This window comes from Pinus tabuliformis, chromosome 7 (genome assembly GCF_031772625.1).
Source record: "Pinus tabuliformis cultivar Carrire ecotype Pingquan chromosome 7, CPIR1, whole genome shotgun sequence".
Classification (NCBI taxonomy): domain Eukaryota; kingdom Viridiplantae; phylum Streptophyta; class Pinopsida; order Pinales; family Pinaceae; genus Pinus; species Pinus tabuliformis.
Genome location: NC_142293.1, coordinates 1,985,883,956 through 1,985,900,217, shown reverse-complemented (window position 1 = coordinate 1,985,900,217; position 16,262 = coordinate 1,985,883,956). Strand labels below are relative to the sequence as shown.

The following is a 16,262-nucleotide window of genomic DNA, read 5'->3' as shown; positions in this document are numbered from 1 at the left end:
AAGTGGATTACCAGGTAATCCCAATTAGATGTTTGGGGTGCCATAATACCAGACATCTAATACCGGAATGTTCACTCAGATTTTGTGGGGATCGTATCAAAAGGAATGGAATGGCTCCTGGTTTCAATCAAGTTCCTACTTTATATAATATGGAACAAACCCCTCGGGAGCCCTCAAATGAACTGCATATGTTTGTGCTTAAGGAGGCTCCCATCCATAATTTCATAATAAAGGACACTAGTCAAATGGCTCTTGGAAAGATAATCCTTGGAATGGACTCCCAATCGGTGCCACATAGACATAGCATAATGGAGAATAATGAAGATTATATTATTATTCATATGGCAGGTCAACACTGACACATTTCCAAAGGCAAATATTCCAATCTATATCCAAACCTGAGGTCTTCGACTTCATCTCCTCCCTTATATAAAAATAAAGAAATGGATACTTCCCCTATCTCAATATAGATACAGATGTGGAAAACCTAAATAATGATGAATCGTTGGGTCTTGAGCTACCAACAATCAAAAGGGCCTTCTTTCAGGAAAAAAAGACTTTTATTAATCTGGATCACCCCTGAATTGGATTGACTAGGAAAAAGAAGGGCATCAAGTATAAAAATATATCCTCTTATGTTGGTGTGGGGTCCAAGCTCAATACATGATTATATGAAACCATTGAAGCAACTCGTTATCCATCAATTGATCCAGGCACCTCCAATGAATACTATGAAGCAATAGAGCATGAGTTGTTCACTCTTGCTCCCCCAATCATCCAGTTTCTTCACGGGCATGAGTTGTTCACTCTTGTTGATATTGGCTACCAACAATCTGTCATTTCTCCACTGTGTGTTGGATGGAGAGACTAAAAAAATTGTAGAACTATTTGGGATTAGAGTCAGGCCTTTTGCTGAAGCCCAGTAAGCTCCCATCCAATCACATGGTAAGCACATGGTAAGCACATTCTTTGGCCTCTCTGCAATAAAATATACATTCACTAAAAATCATTAGAATTTCATACAATCTTCCTTTTCCTCCCATTAATCCCCACCATAAATTCATTTCTATCTCGCTTCCCAGATCAAAACAATTTAAGACCTCCTCCAAAATATGAGTTTTTTCCCTCAGCATAATAATATAGTTCTGAGATGAAACACAGGAGTGACATGAGAACTTCACATGCACTTCCTTAATGTAGCACCATATACTTTGCCTTATATCACTCACTACATTGTACTTTTCCTTATATCATTTACTGCGATGTAATAGACTAAGCCATGCCTATAATTCTAGCTAGACTTAGTTTTATGTATCATGAGTAAACCACTCAAGCTCAGTGCAAGTAACAAGCTTGATTTAGCTCAACAAGTGTAATTGAAAATACTCTTACACATGCACAAGACTATCAATCGTCCTGAAGATAGGACTGTAATTACATAAGACATATATCTTATCATATTCAAATTGTTGTTAGATAATTATGCCTCTGTAAATGGCCAGACTAGTGTGATTAGATAAAGTTAATCCATAAGAGTGATATTAACTCCATGCTAAACTAGCAAGTAAGATGTAGCTGGTATTATTACTCTTAATTACATAAGACATATATCTTATCATATTCAAATTGTTATTAGATAATTATGCCTTTGTAAATGCCCAACTAGTGTGATTAGATAAAGTTAATCCATAAGAGTGATATTAACTCCAGGCTAAACTAGCAAGTAAGATGTAGCTGGTATTATTATGGTGTATTTAACTAATAACCAGGATTTACTAGACTAACCATAGGTAGTGCTAGTGTTCTAAATAGGTAAGCATTACAACATAGATAAGTAATACACTATTTAGCCTAGATAGCCTTTGGTAAGGTTACTAACCCTTTTTCATGATGAGCTAATAATACTTATCAAGCTATTAATCAAGCATGGTTACAGAGTCAAGCTATTAATCAAGCATGGTTACAGACTATGCTAACATCTAACTAGATAACTCTTATGGCTTAACTCACATTAAAAATCAAATCCTTACCAGAAACAGTACCCAGATTCTCAGAGCCTCTTGCTCTAATGAAACAATCATGTTATATAATCTCAATTTCATTTATTGCAACCTTAAATTCATCCTTTTGCCAAAAAGAATACATATTGTCCCTCTAACTCGGGATTTTTCCCAGATTTTAGTGATAAGCACATTTGAGAATAACTCTGTAAAAAAATGTACACAATAAATAAAATTATGATTTTACTTGCATGTCAAAACCAGAACCCTGAAACAGATAAATCTATTTCTGCGAGTCCTTTCCATAAAAATGCATAGATTTATTAGGCTAGAATCTACTGTTAACTAATAATCTATTTCTGCGAGTCCTTTCCATAAAAAGGCATAGATTTATTAGGCTACAGTTTATTGTTAACTAATTCCAAATATTTCACTCAAGTAAGACAACAGGAAAATATGGAAATTAGAAACAAAAGACAGAGTTATAGAAAAAGTAATATAGAATATACAAATGTACAGGGAAGTAGGGGGAGTAAGAGGGTATGAGAATGAAGATTCCACAGTAAAATTGAGAGCTCCAAGCTAGGAGACTCTGAAACCCCTAAGGAGATCACTCATGACACAAGATTCAACAAAAACAATGAGACTTCATCTCTAAGACCGACAAGTTGACAACAAGGAAAATTTGATAATGAGTAACCTATTGCAAGGTTATGCAACGGCTGAAAAAAACCCACACAATAGCCTAAACAAAAAGGCACATTCCCATCTTTTCTTTTACATCAGTGTGTCCAGCATACCGCGCTTTTAGAAACTAGAAGTAAGGTATAGCCTTTTTGTAAAAAAGCAAAGATTAAGATTTTATAATTGTAAGAAAAATATTATTAGATCAAGCCAGCAAAAATATATTGTAAAGTGGAGAGCCTGCATGAACTTACTTGGTAGGGCTGAGGTTTTTCCATATATGTAAAATGGTAAAAAAAGTTCGATAACATAATTTTAAGAAAAATCAATTCAGAATATTTGCATTTTCACCCAAAATGATTAGGGCTACACCAACGTCAAAGACGATTTTTCTATTTGAACATTTCATGACCTACTCAAGTCCTGTGCATTACTTTGCCTTATATTCATAGGAAATTTGTTATGGCATTATTAAAATATCAATCCACAGTCTAAGCGTATTTTACCAAAAAGGGTAAAACATAAGCAAAACAAGAGACATGACTACATGGTGAATAGAACAGGAAATAGGACTCAAGGTTTCTGGGGAATAATAAGCGTAAATCAACTCCCTGACGGCGTACATTACCACTATAAAATTGAGGTTTGGAGATACAAAACCTACTTTACTAGAAATAGGAAACATAAACATAACCAGAAACAAAACAAGACTAGAATTGTGACTATAGAATTTTGACGGATAAGCAACTTGAGCCCACCCATCTCCCTGCATATATCATGCACTTAAAAACTGGTGGTGTTGTAGAAGTGTAATCCCAACAGAGGAATGGAAATGATAATAGGAACAAGAACTGAATGGAAAAGAGGTATACTAGTCACGCCTCTACTGACATTGATCTGAACAGTGTTGCCTGTCATCAAATGGGTATGTAGCACAGGGTAGAGACTTCCATCGGTCAGGGGTAGATCTAATCTTCGATTCATTGCCCATTATTTTCAACAAAAATTTACTTGGGAATATCGACCTCCAAACTAAACTGTTCTATTGAATGACATATGGCAAGCTATTAGTTATTTCAAAAGTGAAAATCTCTACATACGCCACCAATAAGGCATTGGTTCACTAGTGAGGTCAGCATAGTTTAACCCAACCACCAGGCTTCACTATCACTGTTGTCTGCACCACCTAAATGGCATAACAGGAAAGCACGAGGCGATTTTGGTAGAAAAATTACCATCCAGACTTTTCACCTAAAGCAACGGAAGTCACTCATGGGCAAGTTTCTTCAATTAATTCTTATAATTAAACAATAAAAATAAAATGTAGTTTACCTACCACTTGAATCGGTTTAGTATCCTCTGGAAACTTATCCTCTGGCACAGAGCCTCAATCCTGCTTGTATGAGCTCACATCCATTTCCTCAGCATCTAATTTCATTGCTCTGGAACTCTTGGAACCCTGTGGTACAGGCAAATTCAAGGCCTTCTTTGTGTCTCTGACATTTATAGGGACGACTAGATAATCACAATCGACCTGTGGCAGAGCATCTAGATGGTGACCTCTTACAGTCTTGGGACATTTTATTTCCTTGTCTTAGTCAACGCATTTTTGCTCTCTTTTCTGCTTAATTTCTTCACTGATTTCGAGGTCGGAAAGACACCTGTCGTCTTCTTTGGCACATAACCCATACCTTCGGCTCCATCTTCCTCTGCGGAATCTTGTACAAGAATCCAACCTGACGAGAGCCAGTTCGACTTTTAACTATGGCTCCCAATGTTCCATATGTTTCTTGGCTTGCAACCTGTGAACCAGACCCAATGGTTTGATCACTTCCCCGCAAACCTTCTACAAGCTCCGTATACAACTGTTCCTTTGGTGTTGCTGCCGGTGCACCATAATATGAGAATTCAACAACATCAACATCACACCAAACACCACCAGGCCCCTCAAGAACAGAAGGTAGCCTCTGGACATCAAGAAGCCATTGCTTATGCACCTTTCTAGCCACAAACACAAGAATAGCAGGAATTATTGTCAGCACCCCCTGTCTAATGCGAAAACCAATTGCAGTCTTGATGTCCGCTTGGTAAGTGCTCCAGTGTTATCTGAATCTACTTCTTTCTGAACGCCACCAAAATAAGCTGCCCTCTCCTCAGCAGTACCGTTAAGCCGGTTTGATGGTGGCCAAAGAAAGTAAGCTGCACTACTTTCAGAATGCTGTCCACCTGATGCAAATGCCTGAAGAGGGGGGCTGTCCGAACGTGGATGACGGCCAGAATTACCGGTCACAGTCTGTTCACGATCCAAGGCTGACTCTTCTGATTGCATCGATCCTGAGTAACGCCTGCCTAGTCGTAAAGCTCTCGTGACATCCATCTCCTCACTGGGCCTACATGCAACGATCCCAATAGGACTGCTGCTGCTCCTGAGCTTTGAACCTGAGCTTCTTCTCGTGAGACATGGGAAGTTCGGTGGCCTCGGTGTTTTCCTCCCCAACTTCTTCCTTGACCCCAACCACCACCTCACTAGCCAACAGCGCAGAACCTACTGGATCCCCTACCTCTTCTGAGTGAGCGGGTAGCAACTGTAGCGGCTCATCCACCATCTCCAAATACGGTTAAAAACCTCCAAATCTACACAAACTACCGCTATAACAGTAGACCTATAGCACATAATGCAGTACTTACTGTACTCGACTCAGCCGAGAACCATGGATTTGTATTGAGAAAGCAAAAACAAATAAAAACTAGAAATACCCACCGCTACCATCGCTATAAAATATGTATAAGATGGCAATATACAAAAGCAGAAGCTGGTGTTATCGGCATTTTAAACCCAACCCAGTGACACAAACTGATTTGGGCATTCTTTTCCCAATAACCCAACAATGAAACACACTCGGATATGCTTTTTTTAATGACCCTATAATGGAATAGATTTGGGTATAATTTCTACAGTGGCCCAGGAATGAAAACGAACTTGGGTATGAGCCCAAAAAATGAAAACTGAACTTGGGTATGATTCTTCACATCAGCTCAGCAATGTAAGCCGATTCGGATTTCATTTTCTGCACAGAATATTTCGTTCTGAGCAGAGACAATATACCTGAGAACCCAAACCGAATCCACCCAACATCATATGATAGTTTTCGGCAATATATGTTTCGCCGGTGCTAATACTAGTGTTAAAAGTGTAATTTCAACGCAGCCGAAAACCACCAAACAAAACCATCTACCTTGTTCGCACCGCCTTTTGGCAAAGGCTGTTTTTCCTTGGAGCCCTCCGAACACATTCAGCATGAGACACGCGTCCAGTGTACGAACCCCCCAAAACCATTTTCCCCGGACAGTAAAGTTCGTTTGTTTTACCCGAGGTTGGTGTGCGAACCTCGTTGGATCAGCCAAGTGATCTGGGCATGAAATCTTCACCGTCGATCTCCGGAAAGTGCACAGGCCCACGTCAAATCAATTTTTACGTGGAGTAAAAGGTCTATGGTTTGACCGCCGTGTAAGAAAAGTCATGGCTTTTAATGCTGTTCGTAATTGTTTGGTGGAGGCCTGTTTTAAATGGTTATGGGCATACGTCCCATTTGTATTTTTTTTATATATGCATTTACGTAAGTTTAGGTGTAGGCCATTTAATATGGTTATGGGCCTCGTTAGTTTTTTTTTATTATGTTTTTTATACATGGCTATGTGTGTTGATTTTTTTTTTATGTATTGCGCACGGGAGTAAAGAGAAAACTGGTTTTTTACGGCAGTAAGAAGAACCAGAGGGTGTATGCACAGCAGTGCACAAATATGTTGTAATGTTTTTGTGTGGGCATTGAAAAACAGAGGTGAAGGAAAACCATGTGTGGTTTTGCAAGTGCATAAAGAAAATGGTGAAGCGTAAGTTGTTTTACACACCAGTGAATGTAAATTTTGTTTTACAGCAGTAAGCTCATGTAAACTTTTGTTACAGCAGTAAGTTGTTTTTCACAGCAGTGAATATGAAAATGATTTTACAGTGGTAAATCTCTCTCAGAAAAAGAGGATGTATTAGTTTTTTTTTTTGTTTTAATGAATAGAAATATTTTATGGTGGTGAAATCCTCTGTTACTCAGTGAAATTTTTTTAAGCTGTCTGTGTATAAAAAATCCTGTGGAGGTAAAACAGAGCATTGCCTCTGTGTTTAGTTTGAATCTTGGTTTTGGTATTTTCCCCATTAAAAATATCCAACAGTGGTATCAGAGCAAGGCTTAGGCTCTTTGTAGGAGACAAAGAAGCTGAAAGGAGAAGGTTGTTGCTGCAGCAAAACTTCTCAGGCAGACAGAAGACTCAGACAGCGAAGGATTCAGGTATTCCCCAAAAGCATTTCTCTTGTTATTGCTGAAGACAGTCAGTTGTTTTTAAAAAAAACACAGTCAAGGATTTAAAACCATAGTTCAAGATGCAAGGAATGGCAAGCACAAGCATGGGTATGTTCAACACCCAGCTCCCACACTTTAATGGGAAGAACTATGACTACTGGTCTATAACCATGAGAGCTTTGTTCATCGCTCAAGATATATGGGAACTAGTAGAATATGGGTTTGAGGAACCAGCAGATGAAAATGAGTTCAATGCACTAACTCAGGGAGAGAAGGATCAGCTGAAGCTCAATAGGAAGAAGGATGCAAAGGCCATTGTATTGTTGTATCAAGCAGTGGACCAGAGTATATTCCCAAGGATAGCAGCAGCTACAACATCACATGAAGCATGGCAAACTCTCAAGACAGCCTATCAAGGCATGGAGAGAGTGAAGACAGCAAAATTGCAAATGCTGAGAAAGGATTTTGAAAACTTGAACATGAAGGAGTCAGACAACATTGAATCATTCTTCACTCATGTGATTGGTGTAATCACACAAATGAGAACTCATGGAGAAACAATTGAAGATAGAAGAATAGTGGAGAAAATATTGAGGGTCTTACCCTCAAGGTTTGATGCCATAGTCACCACCATTGAAGAGACAAAGGATCTCTCAAAATATTCAGTTGATGAGCTACATGCATCACTGATAACTCATGAGCAGAGGTTGAGTAGGAATGAAAACTCATCCCTTGAGCAAGCTTTCAAGACCCAGATGTCCTTTGGAAGAGGAAGGGGTCAAGGAAGAGGAAACCGAAGAGGAAGAGGCAGAAGCCAGAACAGAGGTGGAAGGAACAACCCATCAAATGCACAAGGAAGAGGCAGCAATCAAAATCAGAACCAAGGTCAAGGCAGCAACCAACAAAGAGATCAGTATCAGGCTCAAGGACAAAGGTATGATAAATCTAATGTTCAATGCTATTATTGCAAAAAGTATGGACATTATGCTAGTGATTGTAGAAAGAAACAGCATGATATGAATAGCAAACAAAATGCAAATGTTACAAGAGAAAACAGCAGTCAAAATAATGTCCTGTTAGCTTGTAACATGGCTGAAACACATAGTGAGGACATATGGTTTTTAGACTCAGGTTGCAGCAACCATATGACAGGGAATATAGCCCTCTTTTCAGCCTTAAATCAGAATTTGAAATCAGAGGTCACACTAGGAACTGATAGTAAAGTGTCTGTTATGGGAAAAGGGGAGGTAAAAATATTTACAAAGCAAGGAGAAAGGAAAACCATAGCAGATGTCTACTATGTCCCCGGAATGAGATGTAACCTATTGAGTGTTGGACAGCTTATCCAAAAGGGTTACAATGTTTATTTTGTAAATGATGTGTGCACCATCATGGACATACCACCCAGCAAAAGATGCATTGCTGAAGTGAAGATGACAATGAACAGGATGTTCCCTCTCCGGATCAGGGCAGACATGAAGAACAAAAGGGAAATGGCAGCAGTTACCCAAGAGGCCTTCCAAAGCGTGCCAAAGGATGAGAACTGGTTATGGCACTTGAGATTCGGGCATTTAAATTTTGGAGGTCTAAACTTATTGAGCAGAAAAGGAATGGTAAAGGGATTACCATTGATAGAGAAACCGGACAGCCTATGTGAAGGCTGCATTTTGGGAAAACAACATAGAGAAAGTTTTCCATCAGGTAAGAGCATAAGGGCAAAGGCACCCTTAGAGATCATCCACTCAGATTTGTGTGGACCAATGCAAGCTCCATCATTAGCTGGCAGCCTATATTTCTTGACATTCATTGATGATTTTACAAGAAAGACATGGATATATTTCCTCAAGAACAAAAGTGAAGTCTTTGAGAAATTCCAAAACTTCAAAGCACTAGTGGAGAACCAAAGCGGGCTGCACATAAAAGTATTGAGAACTGATAGAGGAGGTGAGTATATCTCAAATGAATTCCTAAAGTTTTGTAGAGAAAATGGAATACATAAACAGTTCACAACTCGGTACACCCCACAACAAAATGGAGTTGATGAAAGGAAGAACAGAACCATCATGGAGATGGCAAGGAGCATGTTGAAGGCAAAGCATTTGCCAAATGAGTATTGGGCTGAAGCTGTACATTGTGCAGTTTATATTTTGAACAGGTGTCCTACAAAGGCAGTCATGAACAAAGTGCCAGAAGAGGCATGGAGTGGGAGAAAGCAAGGAGTCACCCACATGAGAGTTTTTGGGTGTGTGGCCTATGCACACATTCCAGATCAGCTAAGGAGGAAGTTGGACAGCAAAGGGGAGAAATGCATCTTCATTGGATACAGTGATGAATCCAAAGCCTACAGGCTGTACATTCCATCTACCAAGAAGTTCTTTGTCAGCAGGGATGTTCAATTCATTGAGGAGGAAGCTTGGGATGGAAGCATAGAGAAAACAGTGAACATTAAAAACTGTTTGTCTCATGATGAAGATGAAGAGGAGGTGGCAGAAATGAATCCCCAAACAGCAGCACCAACACAAGGACAGCAAGGGACACCATTGAGGATCAATGAGAGTGCTTCTCCAAGCACACCACAAGGAGGAAATTCAAGTGCATCTTCAAGCACTTGCACACCAAGTGAAAGAGGTAAGAAGTTTAGAAATCTAAGTGACATTTATGATGAAGGAATGAATTCCTTATTTGCCTTGTTTTGTCATGTTGATGATCCTATTCATTTTGAAGAAGCTATTAAAGATAGGAAATGGATATAAGCTATGGATGAAGAGATGAATGCCATAGAGAGAAACAAAACATGGGATTTGGTTGAGCTACCGAAAGGCAAAGAAGTCATTGGTGTGAAATGGGTCTACAAGACCAAGAGCAATGCTGAAGGCAAGATTGAAAGGCATAAAGCAAGGCTGGTTGTCAAAGGCTACAAGCAGCAGTATGGGAGAGATTATGAGGAGACTTTCGCCCCGGTTGCAAGAATGGAAACCGTGAGAGCAGTGCTGTCCATAGCAGCTCAAAACAAATGGAAAGTCTACCAAATGGATGTGAAATCAGCATTCCTAAATGGAGTGTTAATGGAAGAGGTCTATGTGGAACAGCCTCTCGGATATGAGAAGAAAGGTGAAGAGCACAAAGTGTGCAAATTAAAGAAAGCTCTTTATGGGCTGAAGCAAGCGCCAAGAGCATGGTACAGCCGGATAGATTCATATCTCTTGGATAATGAATTTGACAAATGTGAAGGAGAACCCACAGTCTACATCAAGGAAAAGGATGGTAAAATTTTAATTGTTGTCTTGTATGTAGATGATGTTATTTTCACTGGAAATGATATTTATCTTATTGAGAATTTTAAATCAGTCATGAAGAATGAATTTGAAATGACTGACATGGGTTTCTTGAGATACTTCTTAGGCATAGAAGTAGATCAAAATGAAAAAGGGATTTTTATATCTCAAGCAAGATATGTAAATCAAGTTTTGGGTAGATTTAAGATGCAAGAATGCAAGGCAGCCATCACTCCCACAGTGATGGGATTAAAACTCAGCAGAGAGGACAGCAGCAAGGATTTTGATCCTAGCCTATACAAAAGCATTGTGGGCAGCCTTATGTATTTAACAGCAACTAGGCCTGATTTAATGTATGCTGTTAGTTTGATTTCCAGGTTCATGGAGAGGCCAAAGGAAGCACATTGGCAGGCAGCAAAGAGAATTTTGAGGTATGTGAAAGGTACCAAAATGTTTGGAATTTTATATCATGCCTCAGAACATTCAGATTTGGTTGGGTACACAGATAGCGATTGGGCTGGAAGTGTAGATGATCGGAAGAGCACTTCCGGTTATGTTTTTAATATGGGTTCAGGAGCCATCTCATGGGCTTCTAAGAAGCAGTCCATTGTAGCATTATCTACAGCAGAGGCAGAGTATGTGGCAGCGACAGCAGCAGCATGTCAGGCAGTATGGATGAGAAGGATGTTGAGAAGCTTAGGCCAAGAGCAGACAAAAGCAACAGTGGTCTTTTGTGACAATAGCTCTGCTATTGCTTTGTCAAAGAATTCAGTGTTTCATAAGAGAACGAAACACATTGATACAAGGTTTCACTACATCAGAGAGTTAGTGAACAATGGAGAAATTGTCTTAGAACATTGCAGGACTCAGGAACAGGTAGCAGACATTTTGACAAAGCCACTGGACCAGAAAAGCTTTGAATTTTTGAGGAAGTGTCTGGGTATGACAGAATGCCCAGCTGTTGAAATTAAAGGGGAGTGTTAAAAGTGTAATTTCAACGCAGCCGAAAACCACCAAACAAAACCATCTACCTTGTTCGCACCGCCTTTTGGCAAAGGCTGTTTTTCCTTGGAGCCCTCCGAACACATTCAGCATGAGACACGCGTCCAGTGTACGAACCCCCCAAAACCATTTTCCCCGGACAGTAAAGTTCGTTTGTTTTACCCGAGGTTGGTGTGCGAACCTCGTTGGATCAGCCAAGTGATCTGGGCATGAAATCTTCACCGTCGATCTCCGGAAAGTGCACAGGCCCACGTCAAATCAATTTTTACGTGGAGTAAAAGGTCTATGGTTTGACCGCCGTGTAAGAAAAGTCATGGCTTTTAATGCTGTTCGTAATTGTTTGGTGGAGGCCTGTTTTAAATGGTTATGGGCATACGTCCCATTTGTATTTTTTTTATATATGCATTTACGTAAGTTTAGGTGTAGGCCATTTAAAATGGTTATGGGCCTCGTTAGTTTTTTTTTATTATGTTTTTTATACATGGCTATGTGTGTTGATTTTTTTTTTATGTATTGCGCACGGGAGTAAAGAGAAAACTGGTTTTTTACGGCAGTAAGAAGAACCAGAGGGTGTATGCACAGCAGTGCACAAATATGTTGTAATGTTTTTGTGTGGGCATTGAAAAACAGAGGTGAAGGAAAACCATGTGTGGTTTTGCAAGTGCATAAAGAAAATGGTGGAGCGTAAGTTGTTTTACACACCAGTGAATGTAAATTTTGTTTTACAGCAGTAAGCTCATGTAAACTTTTGTTACAGCAGTAAGTTGTTTTTCACAGCAGTGAATATGAAAATGATTTTACAGTGGTAAATCTCTCTCAGAAAAAGAGGATGTATTATTTTTTTTTTTGTTTTAATGAATAGAAATATTTTATGGTGGTGAAATCCTCTGTTACTCAGTGAAATTTTTTTAAGCTGTCTGTGTATAAAAAATCCTGTGGAGGTAAAACAGAGCATTGCCTCTGTGTTTAGTTTGAATCTTGGTTTTGGTATTTTCCCCATTAAAAATATCCAACAGTGCTGCGCTCCATCCCACTACTATTCCTCTGTCTCTTTCATTTCATCATAGCTCTTGAGTGCCTCTTGCACTTGTGTAGATGGGGATGGGCCATCGCATAGGAGTGTGGGGAACCTTGTGCAGATCCCTTCGTAGAATGAAACCACCACAATTGGAGGCACATAGAATCTAATTTATTGTATTCAACCAAATGTATCAAATCAGACCTGCAACAACATGGCCGTGACCTTCCTCTTTCTTCCCTGGAAAACCCCTGCAATGTGAGGGAAATGAATAAATTTTGATATTTGAGAAATAGAATGCGATGACATGGCGACCTTACTCCTGCTTCCCTGGAAAAAGCTTGGAACGCGAGGGAAATGAGCAAATTTTGATATTTGAAAAACCTGGAACGGGAGGGAAATTAACAAATTTTGATATTTGAACAAATCTGGAGGGAAATTAACAAATTTTGATATTTGAAAAGCAGAAATGCGGTGAAACCTGGAGGGAAATTAACAAATTTTGATATTTGAACAAATCTGGAGGGAAATTAACAAATTTTGATATTTGAAAAGCAGAAATGCGGTGAAACCTTGAATGGAACTTAATGAAATGCTTTTGTGTTTTTCAATTGGAATTAAATTCCACAAAATGAAATGTGTAAGTGTTTTCTTTGGCTTAACATGGAGGTATTGCTTATGGTAATAATTAATCATATGATGTTTGTTTGTTTTTATGTAGGAAAAATTATTTGAGAGGATTTTGGTTGATTTTTCAATGTAATATAAAAATAAGTTGTGTGTGGTTGAAAAATGCAGAGAAGTCGTAATGTTATCAGATTAATGATTATTTCTAATAAAATGTTTGGTCTAGTGAGGCTAACTAATCTATGGAGATGCTCCAATATTAGATAAGAAATTGCAGATAGAACAGAAATCAAATGGAAATAAGGAATTTGTCTGGAGAAGATCATACGGAAGAATCTGAGAGGAATTTCCATGGCAGTCTAACCCTAGGGTTATTTCTAATGCGAAGATGGGTTTTCACTTGCACCTGGGAGCGATAACAGGGCGAGGGAATGGTCACAACGCTAGCAAACAAGGGTCAGTACACCTGGTTTATATTTATCCGCGGCGGTTTGGCAGCTTTTGGTCTCATGGGTTTTCTTGGTCATCTAGTAAGGGGATCGAACAGTGGAGGTGAACATTTTGTTCAGTTGGGCCAATGTCTCTCGGAGGGTGTAGTGCACACCATCACATAGGGATAGTATAATGGAGTACATGTGAACATCATTTTGTATCAACGAGGAACTTGTGGATTATTCTTCTAATTCTATGGAGGCTTCCCAATTTTGGGTTGAGCAGCCACATCAACATCAAACTGGGGTTTCACCGATGATACACCTTGAACCAGAAGTCTAGGTTGACGCATTTACCTCAGAGATGGATGATGTGAAGGTTCCCCTAAATGCCCTAGGGTTTTCTCACCCGGTCTCGACAGTAAATCCGAACTTTCTTCAACTACACGAGGATCAAGCTCAACCGGTCCTGAATATCCCATCACCATTGAAGTTACAGTACTGGGAACTCGAACAACAAGGTCTCGCGACAAATGTACAAGGGGGTGCCTTATGTGGTAGTTGGGGGAGCGAGCGTTCATGGGACTGATACATATGGTGTCGTAAATATTGGGAATAATGTACCATGCTCATCGGGAGCAGACCCCCAAGGTTAGCGACCTGCTCCTGCGGCTTGCACTTCAAGATGTTTTGATGGCATCACTCATCAGGAACCTGGTATTGAGGATATTAGAGCATCGGATTCGGATGAGTATGAGTCATCAGAGGACGAACAACACCCAATAGACCATGCAAAAAGAACGGGGGGGAAGAAAAAAACAAAATGCACTAAGGTGCATGAGAAGGGGGGTCTGTTGGTATTCAGAGAAGGTATCAGTATGTCCCAAGCTACATTTACTAAGAGTATTATGCTTGTTGGAAGGGTTCGTGGTCGAAATTATACCCCTGGGCGATTGAAGCATTGGACTGTGGAAATTTGGGGACATTTATTGGACCAGTTGTTGGCGGATATTACCATGACAAGAGGTTGGTTTGCACTCATGTTCACACAACCAGACCAAGCAAATTGGGTCCTGTCAAAATATTGGCATATAGAGATGAGCCCGGTGCTACTCAAGATGTGGTCACCACTCTTTAACTCAAAAAAGGAGAAATTGGGGGCGAGTCTAATATGGGTTAGACTCTCAGTGTTGTCGTTACAATTCTAGTCAGAGGAAATCTTCAGGTGCATTGAGGATGACCTTGGTATCTATCTCAACCATGATAGAACCTACATAGAATCGGTTTTCTTAGCCATTGCAGGGATTCTAGGCCAATCCGGGGCAATTCTAGAGCCTTTATCATGTGGAAAGTTATCACTCATTCCATCAATGTCATTAAGAATGTACTAGCCTAGCGTATTGGAAATGTTGAGCTGGTGCGACTAGGCATTGATGCTTGGTCGGGATGTGGTAATACACACATTTTACCAAAGGAGATCAGATAGACACTTGCACTCGATGACATCACTCAGCTCTCACAAATAGCAGATGGAAGAAAATCATCCTAGACCTCATAGAAATGGTTTAATGCACAAGAACTCAGAATACCAAAAAGGTGGAGCAGAGTTTGGCATCGTTTCATGGGTGCTTTAGAAGAAGAACACATTAGGATCATTGAAGTGGAGGATGAAATCATATGGGTGGCAACATCACATGGTTCCAGTGGAGGTCATTTGGTGGTGGAGACCGTTTTGGAAGCTTAAAGCACCTCAAAAAGCCTGCCTATTCATGTGGTTTATACTATTAAATAAAGTGTCCACAAATGATAATCTAAAGTGTCGTGCCTATCATGGTCCATCTATATGTTGACTTTGCAAAGATCGAGCTGAAGATATTGATCACCTATTCCTTCACTTCCCTGTGACTAGTCAGGTGTGGCTACAGATTACTCATTCCCTCAACATAGTGCTTAGATGAGATGGGTCTCATCTATCGGATGCCTGGAAAACCTGGTGGAACTCTGTAGCAACACAAAAAATTAGGAACCTCCCTCTGCTAGTATGTTGGGGTATCTGGTTGACCAGGAACCATACTATTTTTTAGGATGCCCCCATACTGTAGCCAGCCACTTGTAACCATATTGCTGCTATAAATCATTTGATCCCTGAAGAATTATCTCTCATTTTTCCTCTCGAACAAAATTGCCACATGATTTAGATCTTTGGGGACTCTAAGCTTGTTCTAAACTAGATCAACTCTGCATATCATTGTCACGTGCACACACTGAGGGGTTTATTGGATGAAGTCGTCACTTTAAAATCACATTATGATTTTATTGTATGCTCACATATATACAGGGAAAGGAATCTAGTTGCTGACTTTCTTTCCAAGGAGGCCACGTAGCAGCACAGGGGGCACTGGTTGATTCAAGAATTCCAAGGAGGCCACGTAGCAGCACAGGGGGCACTGGTTGAGTCAAGTTCTACTTCTAAGGACTTAACCACCCCTTTCGCTTCCACTAGATCTCTCACATCAGATAAGCCAGTGCCCCCTGTGCTGCTACGTGGCCTCCTTGGAAAGAAAGTCAACAACTAGATTCCTTTCCCTGTATATATGTGAGCATACAATAAAATCATAATGTGATTTTAAAGTGACGACTTCATCCAATAAACCCCTCAGTGTGTGCACGTGACAATGATATGCATAGTTGATCTAGTTTAGAACAAGCTTAGAGTCCCCAAAGATCTAAATCCTGTGGCAATTTTGTTCCAGAGGAAAAATGAGAGATAATTCTTCAGGGATCAAATGATTTATAGCAGCAATATGGTTACAAGTGGCTGGCTACAGTATGGGGGCATCCTAAAAAATAGTATGGTTCCTGGTCAACCAGAT

The 16,262-nt window shown here is 39.8% G+C and overlaps 1 pseudogene; it reads right to left on the bottom strand.

Moving 5' to 3' along the window:
• Positions 1-4,013: 4,013 nt before the first annotated feature.
• LOC149256435 (protein NARROW LEAF 1 pseudogene) lies at positions 4,014-5,851 on the bottom strand (annotated as a pseudogene).
• Positions 5,852-16,262: the final 10,411 nt, after the last annotated feature.